The 13,473-nt window shown below is 39.5% G+C and overlaps 1 protein-coding gene and 1 long non-coding RNA gene across 4 annotated transcripts in view; one reads left to right on the top strand and one right to left on the bottom strand.

Annotated features, from left to right (window-relative positions):
* LOC122635880 (serine/threonine-protein kinase S6KL) overlaps window positions 1–13,473 on the top strand; it is a 33,917-nt gene that overhangs the window by 9,957 nt on the left and 10,487 nt on the right. The window lies entirely within an intron of this gene.
* On the bottom strand, window positions 10,853–12,173 carry LOC122635883. The gene is made up of 3 exons (XR_006328779.1): window positions 11,576–12,173; window positions 11,225–11,469; window positions 10,853–10,878 (listed from the first exon to the last, which is right to left on the bottom strand). It is a non-coding gene; the product is annotated as an uncharacterized LOC122635883 (long non-coding RNA).

Raw genomic sequence — 13,473 nt, 5'->3', positions numbered from 1 at the left:
TTCGCTCTTCTCGTCACTTCCCTTCCTTTGCCTTCTCTCTCTTTCTTCCAATGTTTCCGCGTCTTTTACTCTCCCTCCTTTCTCCCCCGCCTCCTTCGTCTTCGTCCCAAGCTTTTTCTTCCCTCCTCTCCGCTCCGTCCCTATTATACAGCGTGTTCTCCGATTCAACTTCTTTCCGTTCTCCGGCCCACGCCGTCTACCAAGAGACAACCAAGATACACACCATCGTCATAGTAAACGACAAAAAAAAAAAGATCGAAAGAAAGAGCAATCTCTGAAGATTTTCGTGTCTCCCTATGAATTTCTCGCTCTCCTCTTCGTCTTCTTTTTATTTATTAAGCTCATCCGGTGCGTGTGCCTGTGTCTGTGTCTCTCTTTTCTTTCTCCGGTTCCTTTTGAATATTAGCTAAATTCGAGCAGTTAAGGGAAGTATCGTTTCCTCTTATGGGTCATTACGGTCTATCACGAGGACCTCCACACGCTTAAGCGTTATCGGTGATAAGATTTCTCTTGATCTTTATCACTTCATCAGCGTGTAGTTTCTTTATTTAGCAGTAACAATGAACAGGTATGGGAAATAAAAATATTGCTTGTATTCGAATCAACACGGAAAACTTTGCCTAGATCGATATTTCTTCACGATTGATTCATATCGATAGATCTCTTTCTTTTAATTTTTTCTCGAGTGTTCTTTTACATCGATCTACATACCTACTCACCTTTTACGTAAGTCTCCGACGAAGTTCTGTTCCGTTCTTTCGAATCGAAACGAACGGACGTGGTCTGTCACATTTATGCATCTTCATTCGTGCGTACGTGCGTACTTGCGTGCTTGTATACAACGTTCGGAAAATTTGGTTATTCCGTACAGGAAAGTCCGTAGAAATTTTTCGGAGCCAATGTAAATTTGTCCGGACGAATTGTCGACGAGTTTTGACGAAGACTTGATTGATTCATCGTCGGTGAAGGGTTCTCATCTTCTGCACTTGCACGCACGTGTCATAATTCACGCATACGCCCTCGATTTGCGAGTTACACGCGCGTGTGCGCCCGCGTGTCGTATCATTATGTAAACATCGAGTGAACCCGCGCGAAGAGGAAACTCTTTCGCTCGAATCGTTCCACGCAAAATGAAGTATCAACCATTTGCTTTCTTTCCTCATCTTGGATTTTGCGCGTCTGTTCTGGGACATCTTCCTACGCGAGGAGATCTTTCCTACGCGTACCGACTGTAAAATGAGAATGCAAGAGATTTTACTTAAAATAAGCATTTTATCGGGATATATACATATTCTATCCTTATATATATATATGTTTTCCTTCGGGCGAAGGTCGATCGAAGTCGACGATACCAACGCGTCTCACCGACGGTCAAAATGTACCTACACGGATTGACTTCTCTTTCTCATTCTCTCTCTCTCTCTCTCTCTCTCTCTCTCATACGTTAAAAATCCGCTCGGAGAGTAACCTCTCTCTTCGAATTCCTCGAGGACTAAAGCCGAGAGACTAAAACGTTCGTGTGTATGTTTATATGTAGCTACCAAAGCTATGCATGATTTATCGAGCGAGCCATTACCTTTTTGGAGACGCATCGCTAACACATCTACGTTGATAGGATATTTTCTATCTTCTAGGCTTCGCTAATTCGTTGTACATTTCGACACATCGTGATAATTAATGACAATACGAACGAGACACGATATACGAGTATATAAATATTATAGGCTATTCATTATCGTATACTGTTAGTTTTTTTCTAACCGTACCTCCTCCAATCTAATGCTTTTGAAATTCTGCGGTTATTTCATTTTTATTATACCGTCGATAGAAAATTTTCCACTTGGAGATTTGGACGCATCAGAAGATGTCACGTTCTTTCGGCGACGCCATATCGATGGCATTGCTAAGAAAGATCGTAAAAGAAAAGCACGTTTCCTCTGCCGAAATTGTAGATTCTTCTCTCGATCTTATGCCCGTCTATTGGACTATAAAATTGACCAGTATTGCCAAGAAACGTTTGCGAGCTAAGAATAGACTTCGAATTTGCCTGAGGGAAAGACTTACTCTTTTTCCCTTTTCATCTTCTTCTTCTTCCTCTTCTTTATCCAACTTCTTCGCGTATCCCTTTTCTTCCTGGTTCTTCTTTCAGCTTCTACGTTGTTTCGAGTAAACGCTTTACAACCGGGATTGCTAACCGTTACGTACCGTTAGAGACGCCGCATAATCGATATTGACTACTTGCTATATATATATATATTTCTTTTTTCTCTTTTTGCTCATAGTCGATCGTATCTTATCGAAAACCTCGAGATTGAAAGAAAATAACAGATGCAAAAAGAATGAAAAAAAGAAAAAGAAAAGAAAAGAATGATCTCTAACGATCGAAGATTGGCAAAATACTATAAATAGGTATATTTTGCGTCCTCGCAATCTAGAGTTACATAAAGGTGACTCGAGCTAGTTTGCGCTTAATTAGCGGAAAATCGATCGGCCATGGCACTTTTCGTTTCCTCATCCCCGTACTTTTCTCTCTCTTTCTTAAATACGATTTTTCGCACTATTCCATGATCAGCATCAAGGCCGAAAGAGCTCAACGAGCCCCGTTAACGAAATAAAAAGTTTAACGCGCGTGAAAAGGAAACGCGTCGTCGTCGTCGTCGTCGTCGTCGTCGTCGTCGTCGTCGTCGTCGTCATCGTCGTCGTCGTCGTCGTCGTCGTCATGCCACGTTGCGACGAAATGTAATTCTCGGAAACAATAATTAGCTGGTTTAAAAAGCGAACGAGAGCTCCAAGATATCCGAGTTTTTCTTCAGTCAGATGTCTGACAAAGCTACAAAAATATTTACTCTTTTCGCGATTGAGATCTTTATTTCAAGGATCGATGGAAATGTATCGTGGAAATCTCGTAAATGAATAATCGACGCGTAAGAATCTTTTTGCTCTCTTATTATCACTTTTTTCCGTTTCCGCTTGAAATAACGAGCACGTTAGTTCTCACGTAGGAAATTTACAGAAATTAAATTTGTTTTTCTCGTTCGATCACTTAATTGGCTCATGAACGTTACATATTTTTTTGTATGTTACATAATCTGTGATATTTAGTTTTGTTTATTATTATTATTAAGATTTATTGACAAACAACATTCTTCGAGTCAATCATTTCAATTATTTGACTAATTGTAAGTACGATCAAGATCTTTAGATCGAATATGTTTTTGTTTGACGATAAGCGAGTGTTCTTCGTATCGTTTGTCACTTCATTTCTTGTAGGTTGCATTAACGCTCATGGCATTAACCTCTATCGATCTCCCAAGTAATCATCATCCGATGAATCATTATTCGATATTTCTGTGCATCGCGTTAGATCAGCCGAGCGTTGTCCTTCGAATGAAGCTACGATCTATCTATCTAATTTATGAGAGATTATTATGTGCGAAACGAGAACTTTGATTCTTTCAAAATAGCCGTGGCCTCCTTGGGTTTGAAGGTTTCCTTCTTTTTTCTTCTTTTTCTTATTTACGTGTGTCTCTCGCGTACTAATCGAGATGCCTTCGATCGTTAATGTCGTAACTTGTATAAGTCTTTATCAAAGTTTTGTTTTTAAATCGTGATTAATACAGTGATAAGAAATAAAAAAGAAATATTCGATTTCTCATAAAGAACAATAACACGTTCAGTAAACGTGTATTGAATATGTAAAAAATCGGAGAGACGGAAGATTCAAAAGGGCGAAGAAGGTGGATCTCGCGTTTAGGCATATCTAGTCGACCTTGAATGCTCAACTTCTAATTTTAACCCAAACTGGATCCGGTTTTTGTCACGATGCGTTCGGTGTCAGGGTTTGCCAGCAACCAAGCAACCGGCTTCGATCGAGTCGTCCGCTCTTGCTTCTCTCTCTCTCTCTCTCTCTCTCTCTCTCTCTCTCTCTCTCTCTCTCTCTCTCTCTCTCTAATCGATTAAATAATTAATAGTCCGGATCATTTATGTACGACAGGTTTTTCTTCTTCTTCCTTTTCTTCTTCTTCTTCTTCTTCTTCTTCTTCATCTTCTCCTTCTTTTATAGTTTTTCTTTCACGTTTTTCATCTCATATCATCACGTGGAATTTCTTCTCTTGAACGACGAATCTCTTCCTTGGAATTCCTCCATTTGATTTTGATTTTCGAATTTTTCGAAATTATCCTGATTGTCAAGTATTGTTATAATTTTGATGTCGACGAGTTCAAATTTTTATATCTCTTCTTTTTCAACGACGGAGATGTTAACGAACTCCGTCGTGAACTTTGTTGACCCGAAACGCTGGAGCGCGAAGAAACCTATCCCGTGGTAGTAGAATCTCCTAGAAAGTAACCATAACCAAGCAATACCCCTCACCTTTTGCTTCGCTAGCTCCGTGAATAAATATCGTTGAAGAGTGTCGGAAAATTTGATGGATTCGACGATGCGTAGATATCTTTCGGTTCGTTCCTTCGGTCGATGTGTTTTTACAAGTGCAAAAAAAAAAAGAACGAAAAAAATCAAGAAGGACGAGAAATGTTGTCCCTCCGATTCAGCGAATGTCATTAGTAGGTACGTTGATTCTAGAATTCTTGGATAGAAAGAAAGAAAAGATCTTTCTTGAGAGGGGGAGAGGAAGAGGGAAATATAGTCGTCTCTTCTTTTGCCTTTGCAAATAGGCTCGCTACTCGTGCAATGTACATCGTGCCGTAGACATTACACGGCATTACGACGCGGATCGTGTAACGTTATGATTATCTCGCAAGGAGCCCAAGGTCCGTCGCTTCTCTCATCCTTTCCAGGCCCGGTAATTGTTCTTTCGTTTGACGCGCGTGCGCCACCACCACTTTCAGATTATTCATCTCCAAAAGAAGAGAAGATTTCTTTTCTCTTTTTTTACCTTCTTTTATCTTCCCTTCTTCGACTTATTCTTTTCATTTCTCTTCTTCGCCATTTTACTCTGTAGAAAATGTGCACAAAACTAAATTTCACGGGTGAAACTCGAGAAAGCAGGAAATTCTGTGTTTTCGTGCGTGTCCGTTCTTTCGATCCTACATTTTTTCGTACACCGCGATATTATTCGCAACGAAGTCTTTGCTCTTTTTTCTTTAGTTATTTCCACGAAAATAAGAAATTGACAACCTGATACTTTGATTGTTTCGTTGAATATATATTAAATAGTAAGAAATATTTGATATATTACTGAAATTATCTATCCATCTTTATCTCTATTAACATTTACAGCAAATTAAAAATATTTCACATTTTGTCTCAGTCTTTCTGTGATTATCGTCAAAGAATATTCCTCTTTAGTCGAAGAGAAATAGAAAGAGAAAGCGTCGCGTGTCTCTGCTTGCCTCCTTTTATTTTATCCCGGTGAGTCCAAAAGAGAAGAAAGAAAGAGAGGAATATGCATTCAATTACCATTCTAATGAGATTTCTACGAGCATAAGTAATTTTCTTACTGGTACAGAGTCGGGAACCTTGAATCCGAGCCGGACAACTAGTCTTTCGAGGACGCTTAGGGCTGCCGTTCTTGGCATGGGAGCTTATAGCAACGCGATGTTTCGCTGTGGTACAGAGGGAAAAAGAAGAAGAGGGTGGAAGAAAGGAAAAAGAGAAGAAGTGGAAGAAGAAGAAATGGAAGAAGAAGAAGAGGAAGAAGAGGAAGAAGAAGAAGAAGAAGAAGAAGATGAAGAAGAAGAAGAAGGAGGAGGAGGAGGAGGAGGAGGAGGAGGAGGAGGTGGAGGAAAGAGGGTTGAACAGACGAGTCGAGCGAGTCGTGGATACGTCGTGCTGCTACAGCTAAGTTAGGATGAGGATAGCAGCGATTATCTTAACGATCCCCTGCGGCAAAACCTGAACGGCAACCCGTTCGTACCTCCTGCTCCGCACACAATCCCCTCTCTCTTTTTCTTTCTCTCTCTTTCTTTCTGTACTCGTAAGCTAGCGTCCCTCGGAGACTGTTGCTGAAGCAGCCGTTTCTGCTGCCGTTTCTACCGGCCGTTGTTGCTGGCCAAGCAAAAGGAAGACGTCGGGCCCATCGAGCCAACTGAAAATAGCCTACCGTAGCCTTTGAGAAAAACTTACAACCAGAATCCCTTGTTTCTTTTTCTTTTTCATTATTTTTTCTTATTTTTTCCTTCTTTACAGGATCTCTACGTTTGTACTTTCAATTTTCACAAGTCAACGCGATTTAATTCTGCTCAGATCTATTCGACAAAGATATCTAATTACATTATTTTTTATACGTTGTAGGTGATTGTACGTATGAAATACATTGATCGCACTGCATTCGTCATCTTAATAATTAATATATTTTATGTTAATTGTAAGAAATACATAAGGAAGAGCTATGTAATAGGTTCGGTCGTTATGGTGATCCGGAAAAGATTGATAGAAAAGAAAGAACTAAGATGTTCGCCGTACCATCAGGCTCTTGCCTCTTTATTCTTGGAATCGTGTACAGCGCGTTTCAGCTTGTTTGTTTGTTTCTTTCTTTGTTTATCAGCTTACGGTACAGACCGCACCAACGTCTTTAATAATTAGCTTTGTACGTTCAAGGTCGTAGAGCAGACGATCTCTGGATCGATGTGTCGTCGTGGGGAAATGAGGAAAGGGAGGGAAAGAGGTAGGGAAAGAGGGGGGAGTCGCGAATCATAAGGACGAGGTGGAGAACAACGGTCGTCGGCTGGACGTACGCTGATGTTACACAGGTATTACAGGTATTATCTGTATTACACGTATTACGAGTATTATACGGACGTACGTGACCGACCTCGAAAGAACAGGCTGGCTCTCTTGTCCCGCCAATTCAACCTACACACTCCTCTTTCTCTCTCTCTCTCTCTCTCTCTCTCTCGCTCGCTCTTCCTTTTCCTCCCAACCTCCCTCCCTCCCTCCCTCCCTCTTATTCACCAATAAACTTTTCTTTTTCCTTTTTTGCAGCCGTCATCCTTTTTCTTCCTTTAAATTTTTATTCCATTGATTATTCTTCTTTCACTTTCCTCTTTTGTTTTATATGTTTAAACACAACGATCTGTGACTAATAAGAAAATAGAGAGAGTTACCACGAGTTGTCGACATTCTTGGAACTTTGACGAAAAAGATAAAGGGATATTCTTGAGGTGCGACATAGCGAAAAGGACCCTCTGAAAGGCGTGCAAAGGCGACCTTTACGAACCGGTCCGCTGCCGAGCACGTTCGTATGTCGAAACAGGTGCAACGAGCGTTGCGCGATCGTTCTGCATCCTGAAGCTTCTCTCACACCGATGAAATTCCTTTTAATGTCTTTCGAAAGATCGTTCCGAAAGTATCGATCTTTTGATTTTTATATTAAAGTGAATCGGTTTATGTGATAAAAGAAAGAAGAAAAGAAAGAAGGAGATAGAAATGAATAAATAAGTGAAACGTGATACATCAAATATGATTTTAGATCGAATTAGAAAAAGGAACGGGAAGAAGAACGAGAAGAAGGATGAGGGCTTTGATCGCGTATCGAGATACCCTAAGAACTCGTGTTACGTTAAGAACTCCAATAGTACGATGTCGCGTTGAGAATGATCTCGTTATGTAGTGCATGACCTTAACGAAACCGGTTGTAGGAATCGATTTGCATGACCAACTTGTTGCACACTGTACGATGAATTACGTCGCGATCGTTTTGCTTGTCGTCGTAGTCGTTATCGTCGTCGTAGTCTTAGCTTCCTACGTCTTGATCGAGAAAGAGAAAAAGAGAGGGAGGGAGGAAGAGAAAGAGAGAAGGAGAGAAATCATTGCGAAGATATAGGCGAAGCTTCCAAGTTTCCGCCGTACATTTATTATCAATTGTTGATCGATGATTAACGCGTTGTTATCGCTAGTGGCGCCCGTTCACGCAAGGCCTGTATTTGCAATGCCAAACGATTCGTAGAATACCAGTTGCCATATTCGATATTTCTGTTAGTACGCAAATCGAACTCAATCCATTCGATATGTATTTATCTTATTACATTATATCGTTATGTTATTATTTTTCTTTTACTCGAGTATGTTTCATTTTATTTCGAGCGATCGATGATCGACGATCGAGCTAATCGCGTGGATCAAGTCTCGTTCCTTTCTTTTTCGTTAAATTTCGTTTCGATTTATATCGGAGACCCATCTGATATGAAAAAGAACAAATAACAAGTGACGTAATCGCTCGAATGATTTCAATATATAGTATGTACATATAATAAGATGTACATCGTTTCAACGTTTCAAGATTTTGTAGAACGAGACTCGCGAGGGTCGAAGATATGGAAAAAGGAAGACTGATAGAGGAGAGTGTGAGGGAGGGGGTAGAGAAGAGGAAAGAGGAATCAGATCTTACGTTCATGCTACATAAGCAGATTTATATGCTCGTCACGCGCGAGACCGAAGGTGGAACGAAGACGAGGATAGACACGATGGTGCTTCGATATGCTCCATTCATACTTTCCCGTCACAACTGACGGCGGCGGTCACTATCACAGCTCGAGGAATCTTCGAGTGTGTCCTACCGATTGTGCCAGTCTGTCTTCCTCCTTCCTTCTTCCTTCCGCTGCATCCATTGATCGTCCACTTTCATTTACTGCCTTCAATTCATCGATCGTTTCATTTATTTTCTAACTCATTGATATCTATTATTACGTAATTCGGAAAGGTTATGGAGGATAAGGATATTATTCCTCTTGATTTTAGCTTAAAAAAGAATCACGTTAAAAAGACGTTTATAGCATCATCATGATCGTCTTTGTAATCAACCTCGTTCTCTTGCCCGATCACGAAATACGCGACGGACTCGACCGCGAACTTGCGCATAGTTGGCTTCTTTGTATTCAGGGTCATCGGCGGTGATTCGATGATGTCGCCGATGAACGATCGATTAATATATCCGGTTTTAAGTAGGTACTTATCGACGTTATATTTCTTCCCTTCGATCGTATCCCTTCTCGTTAAAATCGAGCTGACAAATCCGAATAAAATTGATCTTGAAATTATTCTTTGAAATTGAATAAATCGACCCTCTTTTTTTAATGTTTAACATTTCTATAGATATTTAGTATGTAAGTACATTTATCGAGCTCTCGTTTGTCATTTTTTTTCTTATGCACGTAACTCTCAACGTTTTATTAGGCAAGTACGACAAAGTGTACCGCGACGACTGACTTCGTCAAATATTTAATTCTCCGTTATAAGTCTCTTGTATTATGCAAAATGACGCGAGTCTCAAAAGTAAGATCTCATGTTGTCCGTCTCTGTTTTGTCGACTGACTTGGCGAGAAGACGGACGATCGATCGAACACGTTACGACGAATTCGTACGACGCATATCGTTGCGTCAACGTTTGCCAAGGATCGTGCCAATAGACGAAGAGAGAGGACGAAGAATATGTAGAATCCTTTTTACGTAATATTTGTATTTCTTATTTCTCAAAACTTCACAACGAAGACTGAACTCCGGTGTCTAGTTCGAATAATAAAAAGTCCTTTCTTTTCTCCATATATTGTTATCTCGAGTATACCGCTTGAGTTTAATTAGAATTATTAGAGAGGGCTGATATCAGATTTTTCAGATTCGGTATCATTCCACTTTTTGATACAAAAGTTCCTTCCTCTGTGGAAAATTTTTCTCCCAGTCGTTGTTCTCTTCGTGGGAATAAACTCTGTATTCTTATTATCGCTCTAGTGCCGTTCCATTGATGACACTCCAGACCCTTCGTTCACGACAAACGTAAACCTTTGATAACATCGCTTTCCTCTCTCACGCGTGTAATCATCCCTATTCGATGTCGGGAGGGTCTTCAGTGGTGTCAACAAATTAAGCAATAGGGATTCATAATCTTTTAAACAACGGCAAACAAGAATTGATACTACAATCGAGTGTCCGATAATTCCACGTGAAAAAATAAGGAATGTTTTCTTTTTTCAAATTAAAAAATCATATTCTTACATTATAGCAACTTATTAGCATCATCTTTATTTTATTCTCATTTCCATCGATCGTTTTTTTTTTTTTTTCTTTTTTCCTGTCGACCGGTGGCTCGATAAAACGAGTCGTGAATAATCGCGAACGTTTCTCGCATATTCTCGTGAAAAAAGATCGCTCGCGAAGATTCACGTGCGTGCGTGCGAGATCGTTAATATTTTTAGTGTGACTCGTCGAGGAGAGCACGAAGAAGAGAGTTAGGTCATCATTGTCGTCGACAAACGATATTCCATGCGCGATGTCCTTTAACGAAGGACGCTTGTTACGGTCGATAAGTGGACTTGCGATCGTATCTGGAATCGTACATGAAATCGTATCGCTTCGTTTCTCAAATTTATCGATACCGATCGACGTACGATCTTCATGGCTAAATAAATAAAAGTATATTTTTCTTTCTTCTCTTTTTAATTGGGAAAAATAATTATTGATCGAGCAAATCTTTTATTAATCTATTGTTTAAATAATCTCATTGAAATGTTCTGTCTTTCTCCTCGCTTGTATAAGCAACTCGTCATTATCGAAGACGAGTAGAGAGGAGTCCAAGTTGTTCAACCATCGGTCAAATAATAATTGAAAAAAATGACGACGAAGAACGTCGAAGACTTCGTTTCCTAACGTTTAACCTTGCGTAGTGTCAATTATGAAAAGCGTGCTAATTGCGTAACACCTATTTCTCTAACGCCCGACTAAGAACGATTTACAATTAGACTTACAAGACTTATAGAGCTCGTTGTAAGAAGAAAGGGGAAAAAATGTAGAAAAAGGGACGAGGAAAAAAGAGGTAAAGGAAAATGAAAAATAAGCGTAGTCACGTACATACGCACGTATTACGTACCTACTTACGTACGTCGTGTTAATTTCCATCGAAGTAAGTGCCAATGTCGGGGACGTTTCTAAAAACGTGAAAAGCAACATTATTATTATAGTTGTACCATCGTCGATATTTCTCGATATATTAAGAAAATCGAGAAGGCGTATAGCGTATATCGCGGCAATCTCTCTCTCTCTCTCTCTCTCTCTCTCTCTCTCTGTTAATTTTTAATTATGTAAATATTTTGTTGTGAATATTTTATCGATCGAGAATTCCTACTACTAATTCAAACGTTTCTCGCTCTGATAGCTTTTCCTTTTTTTATTCTTAATTTTTTCCCTTTTTTCTTATTCTCGTAATCACGTGTACGATTTTTTTAAAAAGTTCAATCACAATGATCGTACGTTAATATAAGTATACCTATTTACGTATGTATAAATGATACATTTTTTATATCTTCCTCCTTCCGTCTTCCCTCCTTTAAATATATAATCGATTTTAGACATTCGATTAACTCAACATCATCTCTGTCTTTCTTTTTTATTCCTTCATAAGCAACCCGAAAGAATCTATCCTTCTTTCGAGAGATCGTAATTCATATCGATCGATCATTATACACGAACCGGAGTGCCCACGGCTGTTAAAGCTTAATTATCGAAGGATAGTCTGACCACTATATATAATAATAACAGCCGATAATAAGTTATATATATCTTCTATCGTGGCATTTCAAATCTTACGAAGCGATTTCAAAACTTACGAAGAAACAAAAGCCTGACGAACAAAGCTGGACGAATGTTACCGATGACATGATGTCTATAGCGATCTTTTATTTTTCCTTCTTCATTTGTTTCTCGAACCATCGATCACAACAGATCGGACGTATCACGTAGTTCTTCATTGTATTTCTTACAATTAATATAAAATATATTGATTATTAAAAGGAATGCATTTCATAAATGCATTCATTGTTCGATCACCCACGCCTACGTTCTAATCTCGACTATCCGAATGAATTGTCAAATTGAATGATTGTCAAGTAGATGATTTTTTGTTTAATAGAATGTTATAATCTTTTAAACACATTAGAAATCTTCTGTTCTTCCTCGGAATTTTCAACGATTGACGTTAATGAACGACGTAGTAAATTCAGACTCGACTAGGCTCAAAGACTTTATTGGTAGTCCAAGTGCGAAGTACGAAATACAATGGACGATGTTTCCAATCTTGACGATTCTCTTCAATGTCGGTGATCGCGCACGCTCCTACGTTGCCGGAAAAAGAAAAAAAAAACAAAAGAAAAAGAGAAAGAAATACACCAATGACGAAGATTGCTGCGTCGTAGTAGTAGTCGTCGTCGTCGTCGTCGTCGTCGTCATTGTCGTCATCGTCATCGTCGTCGTAGTCGTCGTAGTCGTCGTAGTCATCGTAGTCGTCGTCGCCCTCGTTGTTGTCGTCCTCACCGTCGGCGTCATCGTCGTCACCATCGTCTTCTTCGTCGTCTTTGTCGTCTACTCGTTTATCGATGATACGTGATGAGGGTACGTCAATCTAGGGAAAAATAATACGATGAGCGAACTGATCGTAGAAGAGAGAGAGAGAGAGAGAGAGAGAGAGAGAGAGAGAGAGAGAATATTCATCGTAAGCAAAATTGAAAGATAAATACAAATTAGAAAGCATATTTAATTAAAACGATAACTATCGTTCAATCGAATAAATTTACACAGTTGTCTTGAAGTGAACGATCGTTAATCAAATTTAATTTGTAATTAAAAAGATTAATTCGAAAAAACAAAGGACATAAATATCTAATTTGGATCGATATGCAATCGTTAAAATTACTCTTATAAAAAATAATTACTACCAAAAACATACTCTCGAAGTAACATTTTTCGGCTTTCTTTCATTCTCACCTTCTCTTTTCTCTTTCTCTTTCTTCGAGTTCGGCGGAAGTAGCGTCTGTCCAACGAGACGGATGCCCGAAAGAAAGTTCTCGAAGTCAATTCCGTAATGGTCCGAGGTAGCATTGAATTCAATTGAATAATGGTCTCGACGAAGCGTGACGATGTCGGTGACGAGAAGAAGTCGTATGGTGGGACGAATGAGGAGGCTCGGCGAAGGGGTTGCCGAAGGGGGAGTGGGGTCAGAGGGTTGCTCAAGCGGGCGCGAAAGGCAGCCGCGCCGATCATTATCCATCATTCGGACGATTATCATGATATTCCCGCGGCATTTGCCTTTAACGCCGTTATTCAACGTGTCGCCCTGCGCGAAGAATCAACAGAAAGAAAAATGGAGAGAGAGAGAGAAAGAGAGAGAGAGAGAGAGAGAGAGAGAGAGAGAGAGAGACGTTTCGAGACGGCGAACTTGAAGAAGATGACGATGATGACATGGAGATGAAACAGAAGAGTTAAAAAATTGAATTTTTTCCTTATCTCTTTCCTCCCTTTAATTTCTTTTTCTTTCTTTTTTTTTTATCGATTATAATAAAGTTATCAATACTTGTATGAAATCTTTGACTTTCTCGGGACTAATAGACCATTCAGTAAAACATTATTTATATCTTACAATATTATATGCAATGTATGAATTTTGATTTGCCCAAATCGGTAGTATATTTCTTATGCATTATTCTCTCTCTCTCTCTCTCTCTCTCTCTCTCTCTCTCTCTCTCTCTCTC

The sequence above is a fragment of the Vespula pensylvanica genome, chromosome 20 (genome assembly GCF_014466175.1).
Source record: "Vespula pensylvanica isolate Volc-1 chromosome 20, ASM1446617v1, whole genome shotgun sequence".
Classification (NCBI taxonomy): domain Eukaryota; kingdom Metazoa; phylum Arthropoda; class Insecta; order Hymenoptera; family Vespidae; genus Vespula; species Vespula pensylvanica.
The sequence above is the reverse complement of the archived record's forward strand: the minus strand, read 5'-3'. Positions and strand labels throughout refer to the sequence as shown.